Source organism: Anticarsia gemmatalis, chromosome 15 (assembly GCF_050436995.1).
Source record: "Anticarsia gemmatalis isolate Benzon Research Colony breed Stoneville strain chromosome 15, ilAntGemm2 primary, whole genome shotgun sequence".
NCBI classification, from domain to species: domain Eukaryota; kingdom Metazoa; phylum Arthropoda; class Insecta; order Lepidoptera; family Erebidae; genus Anticarsia; species Anticarsia gemmatalis.
Window position 1 is genome coordinate 5,721,489 of NC_134759.1, and position 14,605 is coordinate 5,736,093.

The window sequence follows — 14,605 nt, forward strand, 5'->3', positions numbered from 1 at the left end:
AACAAAAGCCTAGAAATACAAATCTACAATTACAGTACGCAATAATCCGACCAAAACTGAGCAAATACAAGCTTATATTGTTTCTATCACATAAAATAAATAGTAATTATAGATAGCATAAAACAGAAATAATTGGTCAAACAACAATTGCTAGGTGTTCGGTGTATCATAAGATATACCGGGAATAATGCCAAATAGTAATAATAACATGATAATCTATGTAACTACACTGAATGAGATAGAGGTGAGGTGCTAACTAGTTTCAATAAGATAACACATAAGGACCTATTCGCACGTCTAATCTCTGGCCTATCTACTTGTAAACATTACGAATTTATTGCCAGCCGACTCTGTAGGTACTTATTAAAAAGAGCTTGCAAGCAAGCCTTGAGTCTTTTGAGGTTGATTGGCAAGAACCAGGGAACATAATCCTCTTAACTAGATTTTCCAATTAAAGGCACCTTTACCTCGTACTTTTCCGCGTTTCAATAAAATATTACTTTAAGTTTAGAGGCACTCGGCTGACTTGGTTGACATGCGGCTTATAAAAGCTTAATTTTAAATTTTTATAAATCATTCATTAAAATATTTCTACAATTATACCGATATTTTCAGTCAGCAAGGAAATCGGAGCAAATAATAACAGCGATGACAACAAAAATGTTACAATATTGTACCGTTGAAATCGTTACGACTGAAAAGCAGAATGTTCAGATATACATGATATAAAAAATCGGTCATTGAGATGAAATCGAAATAAAGAAAAACAAATGGTTTATAACCACACTTTATTTGTAAGTAAAAAGGAGGGCTTTTTAAAAATAACGCAATTCAATCTGAACATTCAACAGTCTGCAAAGTAATAGCTGTCGTCTTGTGAACGCTACGCTAAGGAAGATCTCGCGATACAATGGAAAACAATAAAACCATCTGCACACTATCCCAAGAAGGTTTACCTTCAATAATGCGGAGAGGAACGTTTGCAGGGGTCTTCCACAATGGTTTCAAAGGGAGAGGCGGTGAGTGCGCATGTACGGGCCGCCGCGCCACATTGCAAGTCGGTCGGAGAGGGACCACTCCAGTTCGCGAATGGAACCCGGGGGCGCCGCGTCCTCCGCCCGCTCGACGCGCGCGAACCCGCAATGTAAACACTACAAACTAGTTGTTTTATAATTGGTGCAGCGTACTTGTGACTATTGTGTGAAAGTTACTAAAAGTTTACCTTGTTCTTCGGTGATATATCGTGTATTTACTCGAGGTAATTTTAATATAATTAAGTATTTATTTAATTTTAAAATACGCGCCGCACGAAGTTTTTTACAGAACTAGGCCACTATTTTATGTAAACCTGAGTCATCGCTCAGTACGAACTTTATACAGTCACACAAAATGAGTATAAAAATTAGTTTTAATGTGTATTGAGAACATTAACCGCAACTCTCATCACGCAATGTCGTTTTCATAGCATGTGACTTATTTTTAACTCGTTTTCTTGTAATTTGTTAGTCATGATTTCTTTCTAACTTTTAGGAAATAGATTGATGTTCATTACGCATATTAAATCTACATCAATCATAAATACCCGTCATATAATACAGCGAAAGAGAATTACAAAAAATAGTAATAGTTAGCATTCCGTTTAGCACGAATGAAAACTGAATACTTTAAAATTTTATTTTTGTTAAGTGAAAAGCAACACAAACAATATGGAGATATAGTGTCTTGAAGAAAGTGAGTTTCTACTTAATTATAATAGCAAAAAGCTTTTCGAAACCAAGTTTCTATCTAGGTTAAATTATTTCTTCGTTAATTGAATAGATTAATTTAGTTTCTAACATAAAATGTTCGTACAAAATTGCTATTACATTCCGGAATGTTGATCTTCCGTTTGATTTGGTAAAACAAATTTCTTTTCTCTTGCAATAATCCAAATTGCTTCAGCCTTTTTGTTAGAATTTTTCCTCGTCAAGTCGGACAACTGTCCGTCGGCTTTTAACGGTCATCTGAAAAAGACCGGCGACTGACACAGTTTTTTTATCGACGAAATCTATTATTCAACGTGTAATAAAAACGGTTTTCCGTAGAATTTATTTGGAAAGTGTTCCGTGGTTATTATAGTCACGGTATTGCATCGGGCGTTAAATTGAAATTGTACATCGTGATTCAAATACAAATGAAATACAAACGAAACTGATTTTCCACCTATTCACTGGAGCCGCGCTTTTGGAAAAATCCCGTTTAAATTTAATTCCATATCGTTGGCTCTTGATGACTTCTCGGCGCTCATGCACGTGAGGGCTGTGACATGGATGACATAATTTGGCGTACAACAAACGCAATCTTTGTTCCAATTCTCGGATATACTACTAAATACGTGACCCGTCAGCGTCACGGTATAATTTGGGAGCATCCGAATTTGAACGTGAAATGTCTGCATATCTCCTTCATAAGTCTGACTCCGCCGGCGTTCGTTAAGCAGCTTTAAAATATAACTACCTTTCCAGACTTTACGGCAGTTTTAGCTACAGGATTATATAATATTAAACTAAAAGTGCAAAGCTTTTATTTTGAGTAAGAAATAGTAGTTTGAATAAAAATAAATTGATATTATAATATTATTATTTCTCATTGGCTACAAATAGTTGCGTGTTAACGTAAAAGTGTTTGTAATACAGGTAGTTTGTATTTTTAAGACGTTTAACGTTAATAAGGGAGAAAAGGAATTACCTATCATAAAAGTAAGAAAGAATACGCGCATAAATCACAAAGTTTTTCGGCTTGTGTTAATTTTATAAACTGATTACTTTATTCTGTTTTATCGAAGAGGCCGCGTATGGGTAACATTTTTTTAGCCAACAGCTTTTAGTTTCCCGTATAGTCAAAATGCATATTTTAATAGCTTTTCTATTTTTTATTCAGTTATGGTAGAGTCGAGTCAAAACTTTATTTTGTGTTAGAATTTTATTGAGGACTACATTTATAGCGCGCAAAATTAAAAAAGGATGGTTTCGCTGCAGGCTTTGCGGAATCAGTAATTTGAATACATTTTATATCTATGTCGGTCTATTGTAATTGTAGACATAATATGATTATATGTGAAAGGTGTCAATATTTTTAATCCTTATAAGTATTTTCATATAAATTAGAATCAAGTTCTACAAAACATTTACTTTCTAATCATGTTTTTTCAATAAAATTGTGAATTTATGTTTATTTACTTATTTCATAAAATAGAGTCTCTTTTGCCGACTTGTGCCTGCCAGTAGGCATTTCGTATTATATAATTTTAGCCCATTCACTTACTATAAGCGCAAAAGTTAAATTCAGTTAATCTAAACAAAGTTGTACGATGGAAAACCTGCAGCAATTTGAACTACACAATGACATCTACCGACCACTAGTAGCAATTGTACTTTCTTATATGTAGGTTTACGGCTAGGCTTCTAAGAAAGGATTTTTTCAACATTAACAACTACTCCGAAGTATCGTCCGATGTCATTGACAAGTTCTGTACCTTTACACAGATGTGTTAAAAATCAAAATGATTTCCGAAATAAAGTACTCCGGATAAAAAAAACTACGAAGGAGAAAAAAGTCTGGTGATAGACAGTCTCTTTGTCCTTCCGTTTGTCAGCTTTACCCGTGGGATTGAGACCACCAGTCAAAATCCTACGGGATACAAGTCAGCCTGCTCGATGGCGTTCTTGGGACGTTCCCGGTCGAACTTCCCACCCGCGGGAACGATGGGATAATCTATTGATAGCTGTCCACAAACCAAAGGAAAATTGGCGGTTTCGTCCCCGGTGCGGTATCGGGTTGTATTCTAAAGTTTGTAACAAAAACTTACATTTATTGAATACGAATAATTATACATACATTTGCAAATCTATACATCTATTCTGTACATAATATTGGAAACACGCTAAACATTGTCATTATCTCTTATTGCAACTTTGCTTGTTTTCCTTAACTGTGTCTTAGCATTTACCTCTAAAAAAGCAATGCATTCATGACATCGGCTAAAAGTATCATATATTTATTTTTATAGGTCTCTCGTATCAAACTAACACATAAATGACTACCGCGGAGCAACATGCAGTCAACACACACTCATCAATCACACTCCGTACGCGTACAATTTAAAAAAAATGGCGCGCCAGAATGATTTTATACTATAAGTCGATGTCAGCTCTGTATATTGACCTCTAGTGGCAAATATTGGTTTAACATCGGCGGCAGGTGTTTGAACCAACACGACGGTAAATCTGTCAATAAAAACAAGTCTTTCGAGCTCATACAAAAACGGTTTACGCTTGAATAACGATTACGTGATATATTGGAAAGTAATGGGAGTAAATAGGCTGGTTTACTTTAGGAGGTTAACTTTGTGTCTGTGTTTGTATAGACTATTCTCAGAAACGTAGCAAGTGGAATAAAAAATCAGTATACTTGGCTTTATTTACGCTTGTAATACAGTATTCAGGGTTACTAGTAATGCTTAAGTCAGCAACCTTATAAAGGGGCGTAGAAGGTCTTTTTCTAAATCTATATTTGTCATTTTTTTATTCATAGTCAGTATATTCAAAATAAAAATAAAATGAGATTATAACAATTGATAATGTTGCTAACCGGTTGTCGATACTCAATAGTAGTAGAGAATCGGGCTACTGCTTCGATATCTCCTCTCTTTATCCCGATAAATAATAATCGTCAGTTTAACAAACGGTCAAGGGCTACATTATGTAATTCTAAAGTAAACACTAAGGTAACTAAGCCTAAAAGCTTTTGTTAGAATGCCGCAAGGCGATATCTGATAGCTGAGTGCCTAGAGCACTATTGTTAATTTTCTTCATTCAAAATTCGCTCTTCGTCAGTGAAACATGGCACTGAATTCTCTTAGTATCTAATCCGTATCGATCTGACAGATTTCATTTTAGTGACATGCTGCTTTTCTTTGTAGGCATTTAAGACAATGCTTCCGATATAGATAAATGTAATTATGCCACATTCTTTAGTGTGGTTTGTCAATGCTGCACGGTGCCCGCACTTTTCAAATGTTAGGTTACAAAGTTCGTTGAGATTTTTTTATACCTGTTTTAAATATATGTTTTACTTTACCCTGGGCTGTGAAGTATTATGTATTGAAGTAAATCCCTTATTTTACCCTGTTTGTTTGTATGCTGTAATTTCCTATCGTTGAGGAAACACAAAAATTTTAGCCTTAAGTGTACTTTCTATTTTTAATGTGTATTTCTTGTTGGAAATTCAATAAATAATTATTTTAACGATTTTATGGTCGTGATTTTTATTACTTTTATAAGGTTATCATTGTAAAAAAGTTTCTGAATGTCAGATCTTTTTTAGAACCGACTTTAAAAGATAAAAATATGTTTTATGAACAACCAATACCGCTCAAACGAGTTCTAGGAAATCTTTGAATAAAATATCATGAGTGCTTTAATTACGTTTCATATTAATACGTACGTACGTTTAAAACAATTATGCATGAAACATTAATTGCGAGTTAAGTGATACTTTAATGAATTCAATTGGATTTTGTATTATTCGATATGTAGACATCCGAAATGATTTATGTTTATTCATTTTCCATAGAAAACTACATTTTTTTTCGAGGCAACAGACTCGATTTTTGTTTCACATTTTAAAAGAGTACTTTTGTCGGCAACAGAAATACATCTTCGGTGAAAAACTTAACTGTGTATGTATCACGTTTTATGATATACAACCTGGTAATAGACAGACAGACCGGCAGCAGATTCTTAGTAATAGGGTTTTATTTTTACTCTTTGGGCACAGGGAAGCAACATAAAAATATAAAATATCGTATCATATTCTACGATTCATTTCACAGTATTCTATTTATTTGGTTACAGACAAATCTGTTCACTAATGTCGAAGCAGTAGAGCGAAATGTTCCGCTTAGTTCAACAGACCACACGGTACGGCAGTTACAATAGAATAAAATAGCAGCATGTGAGAATCGCGTTTTGTGCTCACTGTAACTGCGAGTTTCACGTAATACCGCGTCCGGCGGCTTCATGTGGCCGACCACAGCGCGTTCCGGCCTAAACCATAATATTACCTAATCATACATTATTAACCCTTTGCTCCAAACTACGGCGCAGTCACTAAATAGTAGCAAAAAATGTCAAAGGTCATTTGGTATTTTTTTGTTATTGACTAAGTATGTGACGAAGTGTGTAATACAAGGAACACGTTTTTACCGTAATTGCAGTAGCGCGATTCTCTACGATCGAGTATCGAAAGTTTGACATTTAATTTTAATATGTAGGTACCTACTAACAAAATAAGTAGTTCTTACGACGCCCGTTAGAGGCGCTAATAAGATTTTCATACAAAATTTATCGGTAACTAGCCGGTTGTGGTTGAGAACTGAGCTACAGCAAATGTTAAGAGTTGGACAGTCAATATGAAAAACCGAAAAAACAAGATTTCATTCCTCGTTAGGAATAAAAAACTGTATCATCTTCAGATAGTTATTTCAGGCCTTTTAAGTCCCCTATAACAGCTGTAACAAACAATATATATTTAGAAGTTTTCTTTTAAATAAAAGCAAAGGATGGTATACCTTTTATAAGTATATCCCTGCTATCAAAGTGATCTCTACCAAAAAAAATATTATTCCTGGTAAACAGTTTAGGTATCAGAATAATATTTGATAGACGTCAATACCTCGATTCTCTACTACTATCGACTACCGATAACCGGCTAGCTATCGAAATTTTGACATTTAGAATGTACTGCCAAGATGTTTCCTACGACACCCGTCAGAGGCGCTAATTAGATTTTCATACAAAATTTCTCGATGGCAGGTCGGTTGTCGGTAGTCGATAGTAGTAGAGAATCGAGGTACAGACATATGGGCTGGCTGGCTGTAGATATTCGAAACAATAAAATTGTTTAGCAATAAAGCTAGCGACAGTTACATAAATATCGTAATGTATATTGTAAACTCAAATTGATGTTCAATAAATAATATACTTCTTCACTTAATGTTGACGAAAAGCGGTTTCTTTGAAAATATATTAGAAATGTATTTTGCATTGATCGTATTTGAAATAAATGAGATATCGAGACGTTTCTTGCGCGTGTATATTTTGATGAATATGTTTTTAAAATGAGCACATATTTTGTTGCTTCTATGGTTTTAAGACTAGATATCTAGTCAAAGAATCAGTGTGATCAACACTATCTTATGGATATATTATTAGCGTATTGAACTTTATTAAGTACTAGCTAACCCGCGCAACTTCGCTTGCGTCACTTAAGAGAATGGGTCGAAATTTTCCCCGTTTTTGTAACATTTTTCGTTGCTACTCCGCTCCTAATGACCGTAGCGTGATGTTATATAGCCTATAGCCTTCCTCGATAAATGGGCTATCTAACACTGAAAGAATTTTTCAAATCGCACCAGTAGTTCCTGAGATTAGCGCGTTCAAACAAACAAACAAACTCTTCAGCTTTATTATATTAGTATAGATTATATTAGGTCAAAGAAAAAGTCTTTTCGCATTATAGTATGTATGAACTTGTAATAAAATCTTTTCTCTACAAAAAATGCTCGATATTTGGGTACCTCACGAGCTCACTGAAAGAAACCTAATGAGCCGTGTACTCATTTGTCAGTGATTCTTTAAAAGCAAAGAGATTTTATTACAAGTTCATACATACTATAATGCGAAAAGACTTTTTCCCTAACCTAATAGATTGATGTAACTTTGTATTACTTACCCCCGGTTTCTGAGGTACATTTAGCGGTAGTTTATCTATTCAATACTATTTAAACTCATATAAAAAACGCAATTGAATACATAAACTACCGCTAAATGTACTCAGAAACCGGGGGTATGTTACTCTTTATATAACTACACGATATTTATGTCCATCATCAACCTAAATCCACTCTTTTTTCGACAATTTTACAATACACTCATTTCATTTGAAGTAGGGTAGAGAGAAGAGCTAGCACTAATTAATTGTATAGTTTATATCGATAAACACGAAAGTTATTTATAACAGGTATTCACAAACAGAACAGACAGACAAATTATATCATGGAACTGATTCCTCGAATTCATTGCTACCCGTTCTATCCTAACCTTAAATAGAAAAGCTTTCCGGGAAACCTTGCATCCTGAACCAATACAACCAAAGGTTACAATATTCAAAGAGACTTCTGAGAGATTACATTTAAAAAGGAAAATATTAGATTACGTATTTTTAGAGAACCGTGATAAAATAGTTAGTGATAGATAGTTTCCATCATTAATATGCTAGTGTCTGAACAATTTTACATGTAACTCATAACTATAGCGCAATACACTACCACTATCGATTAACGAAAATCGGCTAGCTACCGACAAATTTTGTATTCAAAACTGTTCAGCGCCCCTATCGGATGCCATATGAACTATTTTTAAGTACATTTGGAATCTCAAACTTGAGATACCCGATAGTATCCTCTGTAGCGAATCGCGTTTCTGTATTTTTTATTTTAAATATTATAATGGCCGTATTTTTTGCCATATTTTAATGTCAAGTAGCGTTTAAATCTCGCACAGTCTCTGTCATTTTCACAAGAAGTTTTAGGACAGAATTCCTTATAAGCGTCACTTAAAGATGAATGAACTTTCAGTATTTAGCCTTTAGCTGATTTAAATGAGTTGCCAGGAAAACTAATTAAGAATATTTAACTCGCAGTGCGCGTAATTTACTTAATGAAACTAGAATTTCTGAGTAATAACTCAATTAAAATAAATCATAAAAATAATACTAGTGTTGGTAATATTTTCTGTGAAATACGCAATGGGTTAGTCAATTTAATAAACGAGCGCGTCAGCGCACGACAGCCATGGGTATTAACTCTTTTATGTACTTTTACCACAGTAACGCGATTCTCTACCACTATCGACTATCGACAACTACCAAGCCATCGAGAAATCTTTTGGAAAAATATGTTCAGCGCCTTTAGCGGGCGCCGTAGAAACTATTTTTGCAATACATTTTAAATGGCTAACTCTCGATGCTCAAGAGAGCCGACTGTACAGAATAACGCTACTGATGTGTTATTCTTCACAGTCGGTACTTTCGAGTATCGAGACTTTGACATTTTTTTAAAATAAATAATAAATAAACAAAATGAACTACAGTAATAGTTTCTAGGCAAGGGTTTTATCCACAATTTTTCGATAGCAAACTGGTTGTTGAGTGTCGATATTAGTATCGCGTACATTACCTCGCTTGTTTATTCACAAGATTGAAGCAATTGTTCTTTTTGCAACGCCTCAAACCGCTTTTGTAAATGTCAAGCACTACAAACGGTTACATTCTAGACCTAAGATATTATTTATTACACCGCAAACTAGATATTATTATGTATATCAAATTATAAATATTAATTTCTTATTCATGCCTGTATAGCAACCCCAATCCAATACCTTTCGTAACATAATCAATAAACTTAACTCTGCAGAAACAATTTTACTGAATCAATTTTCGTTTCTATAAAGCGTCCTTAAAGAAACAAGTACTGTTATCGACAAAGTCGTAATGAGCCACTTTATCATATTCGTACAAAGATAGCATTTTATAATGATGATAAAAAAATGTATTACCTTTTTATGTCTGCCGTTGGACCGGTGTGTTTGAAATCGCTTGAAAATGTCTGACTTTTTGTTTTGCATCGACGTTATTGCAAGCGTTCAAAGCTCAAAGCGGTCACCCATTGACGGTTAGACTAGCTTCCTCACTTTGTAGATTGATGTCAACGCTTCGAATTGCACGTAGTCGTTTAACTTGAACTAAAGTGATTCCAGTAGTATTTAATGGACAATTTAGAAGACAATCGTTCAATAATTATGCATTTTTTTATTGAGATTTCCAAACACAACCAATGTTATACTTAGACTAAATAATACTTAGTCTGTTAACTACACATTTGTTCGTCGTAGTAATAACAAATGCGACGACTAACCCCCGGTTTCTAAGGTACATTTAGCGGTAGTTTATGTATTCAATAGCGTTTAAACTCATATAAAAAACGCTATTGAATAAATAAACTACCGCTAAATGTACCTCAGAAACCGGGCATGAGTTGATTATGTCTTGCCGAGTTAATTTCCGTATACAAAAATTATTTGGTAGTTATTTAACTTACTCCCGAATTCCAAGATTTCAGAATGAAGAGTCTTAATATCTGTTTATTGTATAATAACAGGTTGTAGTGTTCCACAAGTTAAGCTTCTTAATTAAAGCAGAAACTTGTACCTATATGCTGATATACGATCACTCTCATTAATTTCCTATCGGCGAAGGAAGTTGATATTCTACGTCGACAAATTGAGTTCTGTTAATTAAATTACACATATATGGTTAAGCACAGCTATATTACGAGTATAACTATCGATGTTCTGAGAGTATGGCTAGAAAATACGCGGGAGAAGTAACGTTGATTAAATATACATTCGAGTTTCGACACAGTAACGAGACGACTTCAAAACTTTCACGTTGTATGACTATTGAGTTACTTCATACGGTCTTTAAAATCATTGTGCATATTATTTAGTGCATATCTTGATTTGCTAATAATTTACCACATAATGTTATATTGGCTAAAGGGCAAGCCGTGATTTCAAGCCGTTTCTTCTCATGAGCTTTTCCAGAACCGTAAAAAAAAATATAGCTATTTCAAAAACTTACTTTGGACGAAGTTTACGAAATAAAGGATAATAATATCTTGAATTTGAATTTTAATAGTTAATCTAATAATCACAAATTATTATATTGAATATTCAAATATCGTGTAAAGATATATGTATTTAAGTATGTGTATCGTCGATGAGTAGTGTATCGTGTTCAAATTGAGAATAACGATAATAATAACTCGTACCAAAGCAATACAGGTCGTTATATTGTCAGCTACAATTCTGAAATACTAGAAATATTATTTTTAAAACTACCTCAAAAATATCACCGTCAAAAATCACGCTAGGATTTTTAAATAACGAATGTAACTCCAATTTGTTTCAAATATCACAAGCTTCAAGTTAAAAATATATTTTTCAATCAAGTTTTTTTATAAAGCTCTCTGCATTTTGTATTTTGCCAGTGTCTTTGGGATTATGGGAATTATAATCAAATAATAAAAATCATGTAACGGTTTTGATTATTAAAAATCGTATAAGTTTTTCGTTGAATATTGTGTTACTGTTTTTTTAACTTGCGAAGCCATATAAAAATATAACATTTGTTTATTTTACCAACCCGATTGAATAAAAATAAGTAAACCAAATAAAAATATATATACCTACTTATTTTATTTTTAGTTACGTAAATATTATACGACTAGCTGACCCGCGCAACTTCGCTTTTGTCACCGACGAGAGAATGGGTCATAATTTTCCCCATTTTGTAGCATTTTTCGTTGCTACTCCGCTCCTAATGGACTATCTAACACTGAAAGAATTTTTCAAATCGGACCAGTAGTTCCTGAGATTAGCGCGTTCAAACAAACAAACAATCAAACAAACCAACTCTTCTGCTTTATAATATTAGTATAGATAGAGTAAAAGAATATTATTGAAATCAGATTTTTATAGACAATGATGATGATATACCAAACGTCAAAAGGAGTCGTAGTGTTGCAGGGTCAAAACAGACTTGTAATTCGATTTCTATCCGCAGAAGTTAAGATAAATCCAAACTTAACAAATAACAATTGTATGCCTTAAGCGTTTTTAAGTTTTGAATCTATTTGAAAGTCAATCTAAAATAAACTTGGCCAATATCAACATATTTGCAATTTATTAATTAATCTGGGTTATTTGTTCAGAACTCGAATAATTTTAAGCTGCTAAAAATTATTTTAGATAAATGGAGTAAAATCCAATAATTAAGTTTAAAAATATTATTTATTTTAACAGATCAAACTGTAACGAGCAAAAATATTGTTGTAAACATATTTCGGATTTATTTTTATCAACAAATGAATATGCAATAAATGTTTGTTTTAATCAAGTCACGCACATACTAGCTTTTTGTCTGCAAAATATCCACCACTCACTATTTAACTGAATTCTGTTCTATAGTCTCATTTCAACCAAAACCATGTATGTAAATATTTGTATTACTCTGACGCGATTTGATTATTGACAACCGGCTAGCTATCGATGAATTGTCTATAAAAATCTAGACAGCGCCTCTAGCGGGCGCCGCAGGAACTAATTTCGCAATACATTTTAAATAACAAACTCTCGTTACTCGATAGAGCAGATTGTAAGGTATTAAACTACAGTCCTATTTAATAGCTACTATATAGTATAAGTCATAGGAAACATACCTAACTGTCTGTATATATCTGTGTCTTGACTCTACATTTATAATTTCCATAATTTTCTATTACATTTCCAAATGACATGCGACGGCGCTAAGTGAATAATATAATGTGCTGTCATTTGTCACTCGACCGCTTATGCGCGGACTACTTCAATTGAAAATGAAAGCTACGAAATAAAGCAGGTGGATAATTACTATGGATTCAAAGCTAAGCTTTACTGAAATCGAGTTGGATTTGGTCATTATAACTTTTATGGCATTTTATAACAGGACGATATCAAATACGTGACAATTATAGTATTGTATTTTTGCAATTGCATTAGTTATACGCGTATGTTGTAAAATATTTTGTGTTTAAGTAAGCACAAGAAAACAAAGTACTCATATCTCAAATAAATAAATAAATAGATAAAATAGTTCAAAGTATATAATCATAATCAGAACAGCTTAAAATAATCTGAACTAAGCTGTGCTAATTATTTTTAAGTCAATTAAATTAAGCAATAACTTAGTTTTCAAAGAAAACGTCAATTTACAATTTTCGAGAACACACGAGTAGTCATAGAACAGTTTTTATTTTTAACGGATACTTAATTAATTACCTACCCCACAGCGTGAGCCCAGTCTAATAGAGACAAAAATGTCACAAGGTGTGCCTTGTAATGACATCAACGTTGAGAGCTGGAATTTTTATGAAACTTAAAAACGTATGCAAATTGCCCTTGTGACTCTTGGCACCACATTTAAATTAGGTATGTCTTAAAATATTTTCTACACATCATAATATAATGTAATAACCAATTCTATTTGCAACAAGATTCTCTTCTACTTTCGAGTATCGACAACCGTACCTCGATTCTCTACCACTATCGACTACCGACAACCGGCTAGCTATCGAATTTTGACATTTAGAATGTACTGCCAAAATGTTTCCTATGACACCCGTCAGAGGCGCTGATGGCGCCGTTAGATCTATTTTTGCAATACATTCTAAATATCAAACTCTAACGTTTAGAATGTACTGCAAAAATAGTGTTCATCTAACCGGTTGTTATCAATAGTGATAGAGATAAAGAATCACGCTACATATAGGTTTATTAATACCACCACATTTAATCTCATGATAATACTGCATTTACCAATACAATAAAAATAATTTGTGTATTTAACAAACCCAAAAATTTACGTTTCACATTAATGAATATAAATTACACAAGCAAAATATGTATTTTCATCAAATAATAGTGCAGATATTCATGTTTTTAATAGCACATAACTAAAACATTTCTGAAATATTTGTTAACGGTATTTTATTAACAAAACTACAACAGCTAATTACGAAAGTTTAAAATGAAATGATGCGAGTTATAAATGTTTCATTTTAACAAACAAGTTTGTTCATATTTTTGGGATAAATTGTAGCCATGGCATAATTATAGAATTTTAAAAATGTAACTGGACGCGAACCTCCGGTGATATATTCATTTGTCGGTGTCAGAACTTTTTCTCATTCGTTTTGCATCAAAATAGTTATCTAATATGATGAGTAAGTTGACTTGTCTCTGATAACAAGGCAACTAGCTTGGTTTGCTTGTGGTTTATGCTAAGTTATATACGTCGGAGACTCAAAGCCGTGTAATTATGTGCCGCAATGTATACCAAACATATTATAACCCGTTACCTTTAAACTCTCTTCGTAAACTCGTATTCGTATTCATTATAGTTTATTTGCATTGAACTAAGTTACACGAGGTTGCAAATTCAAGAGTTAATTCCGCAAATATATTTGAATAACTACTACCGTGCTATGAACACGTTAGCTGCTCCGTGCAACGTGCACGCTTGCTTCATAGCCCGCTTTGACTTGATAAATCGGACGGTCGGACATCTGGCTACGATAGTAAGGAAATTATTGAAGCGAGCATTTGAACCGGATAGATCTAAATCGGTTCTCAGGTAGAAACCCGACAAGCGCTTGTTAAACACTTGTCAATCGCCAAATAAATATATACCTGGGGTTGAACCGAACATATCGAGTGGGGAAATTATATCGACGCCCCTACTATTGATTTATATTATTATATTTTTCCTTCAATTGTAAATTGAGGCCTATTTTAGCGTGAATGGAAATTTTCGTTTTCCTCTCTAATTAACTAGAAAACCCGACAAAAAGGTCAAATATAAAAGCTAAATTATGTTTCCACAAAACGAATATGAATAAGGCACGTAG

General features: G+C 33.4%; 1 protein-coding gene across 1 annotated transcript in view; it reads left to right on the forward strand.

Annotated features, from left to right (window-relative positions):
• Window positions 1-1,081: 1,081 nt before the first annotated feature.
• Window positions 1,082-14,605, forward strand: part of LOC142978931 (zwei Ig domain protein zig-8-like) — a 57,014-nt gene continuing 43,490 nt past the window's right edge. The window contains exon 1 of the mRNA XM_076123573.1: window positions 1,082-1,258. The gene's annotated coding sequence lies outside the window, so the exon portion shown is untranslated. The remainder of the gene's footprint in view (window positions 1,259-14,605) is intronic.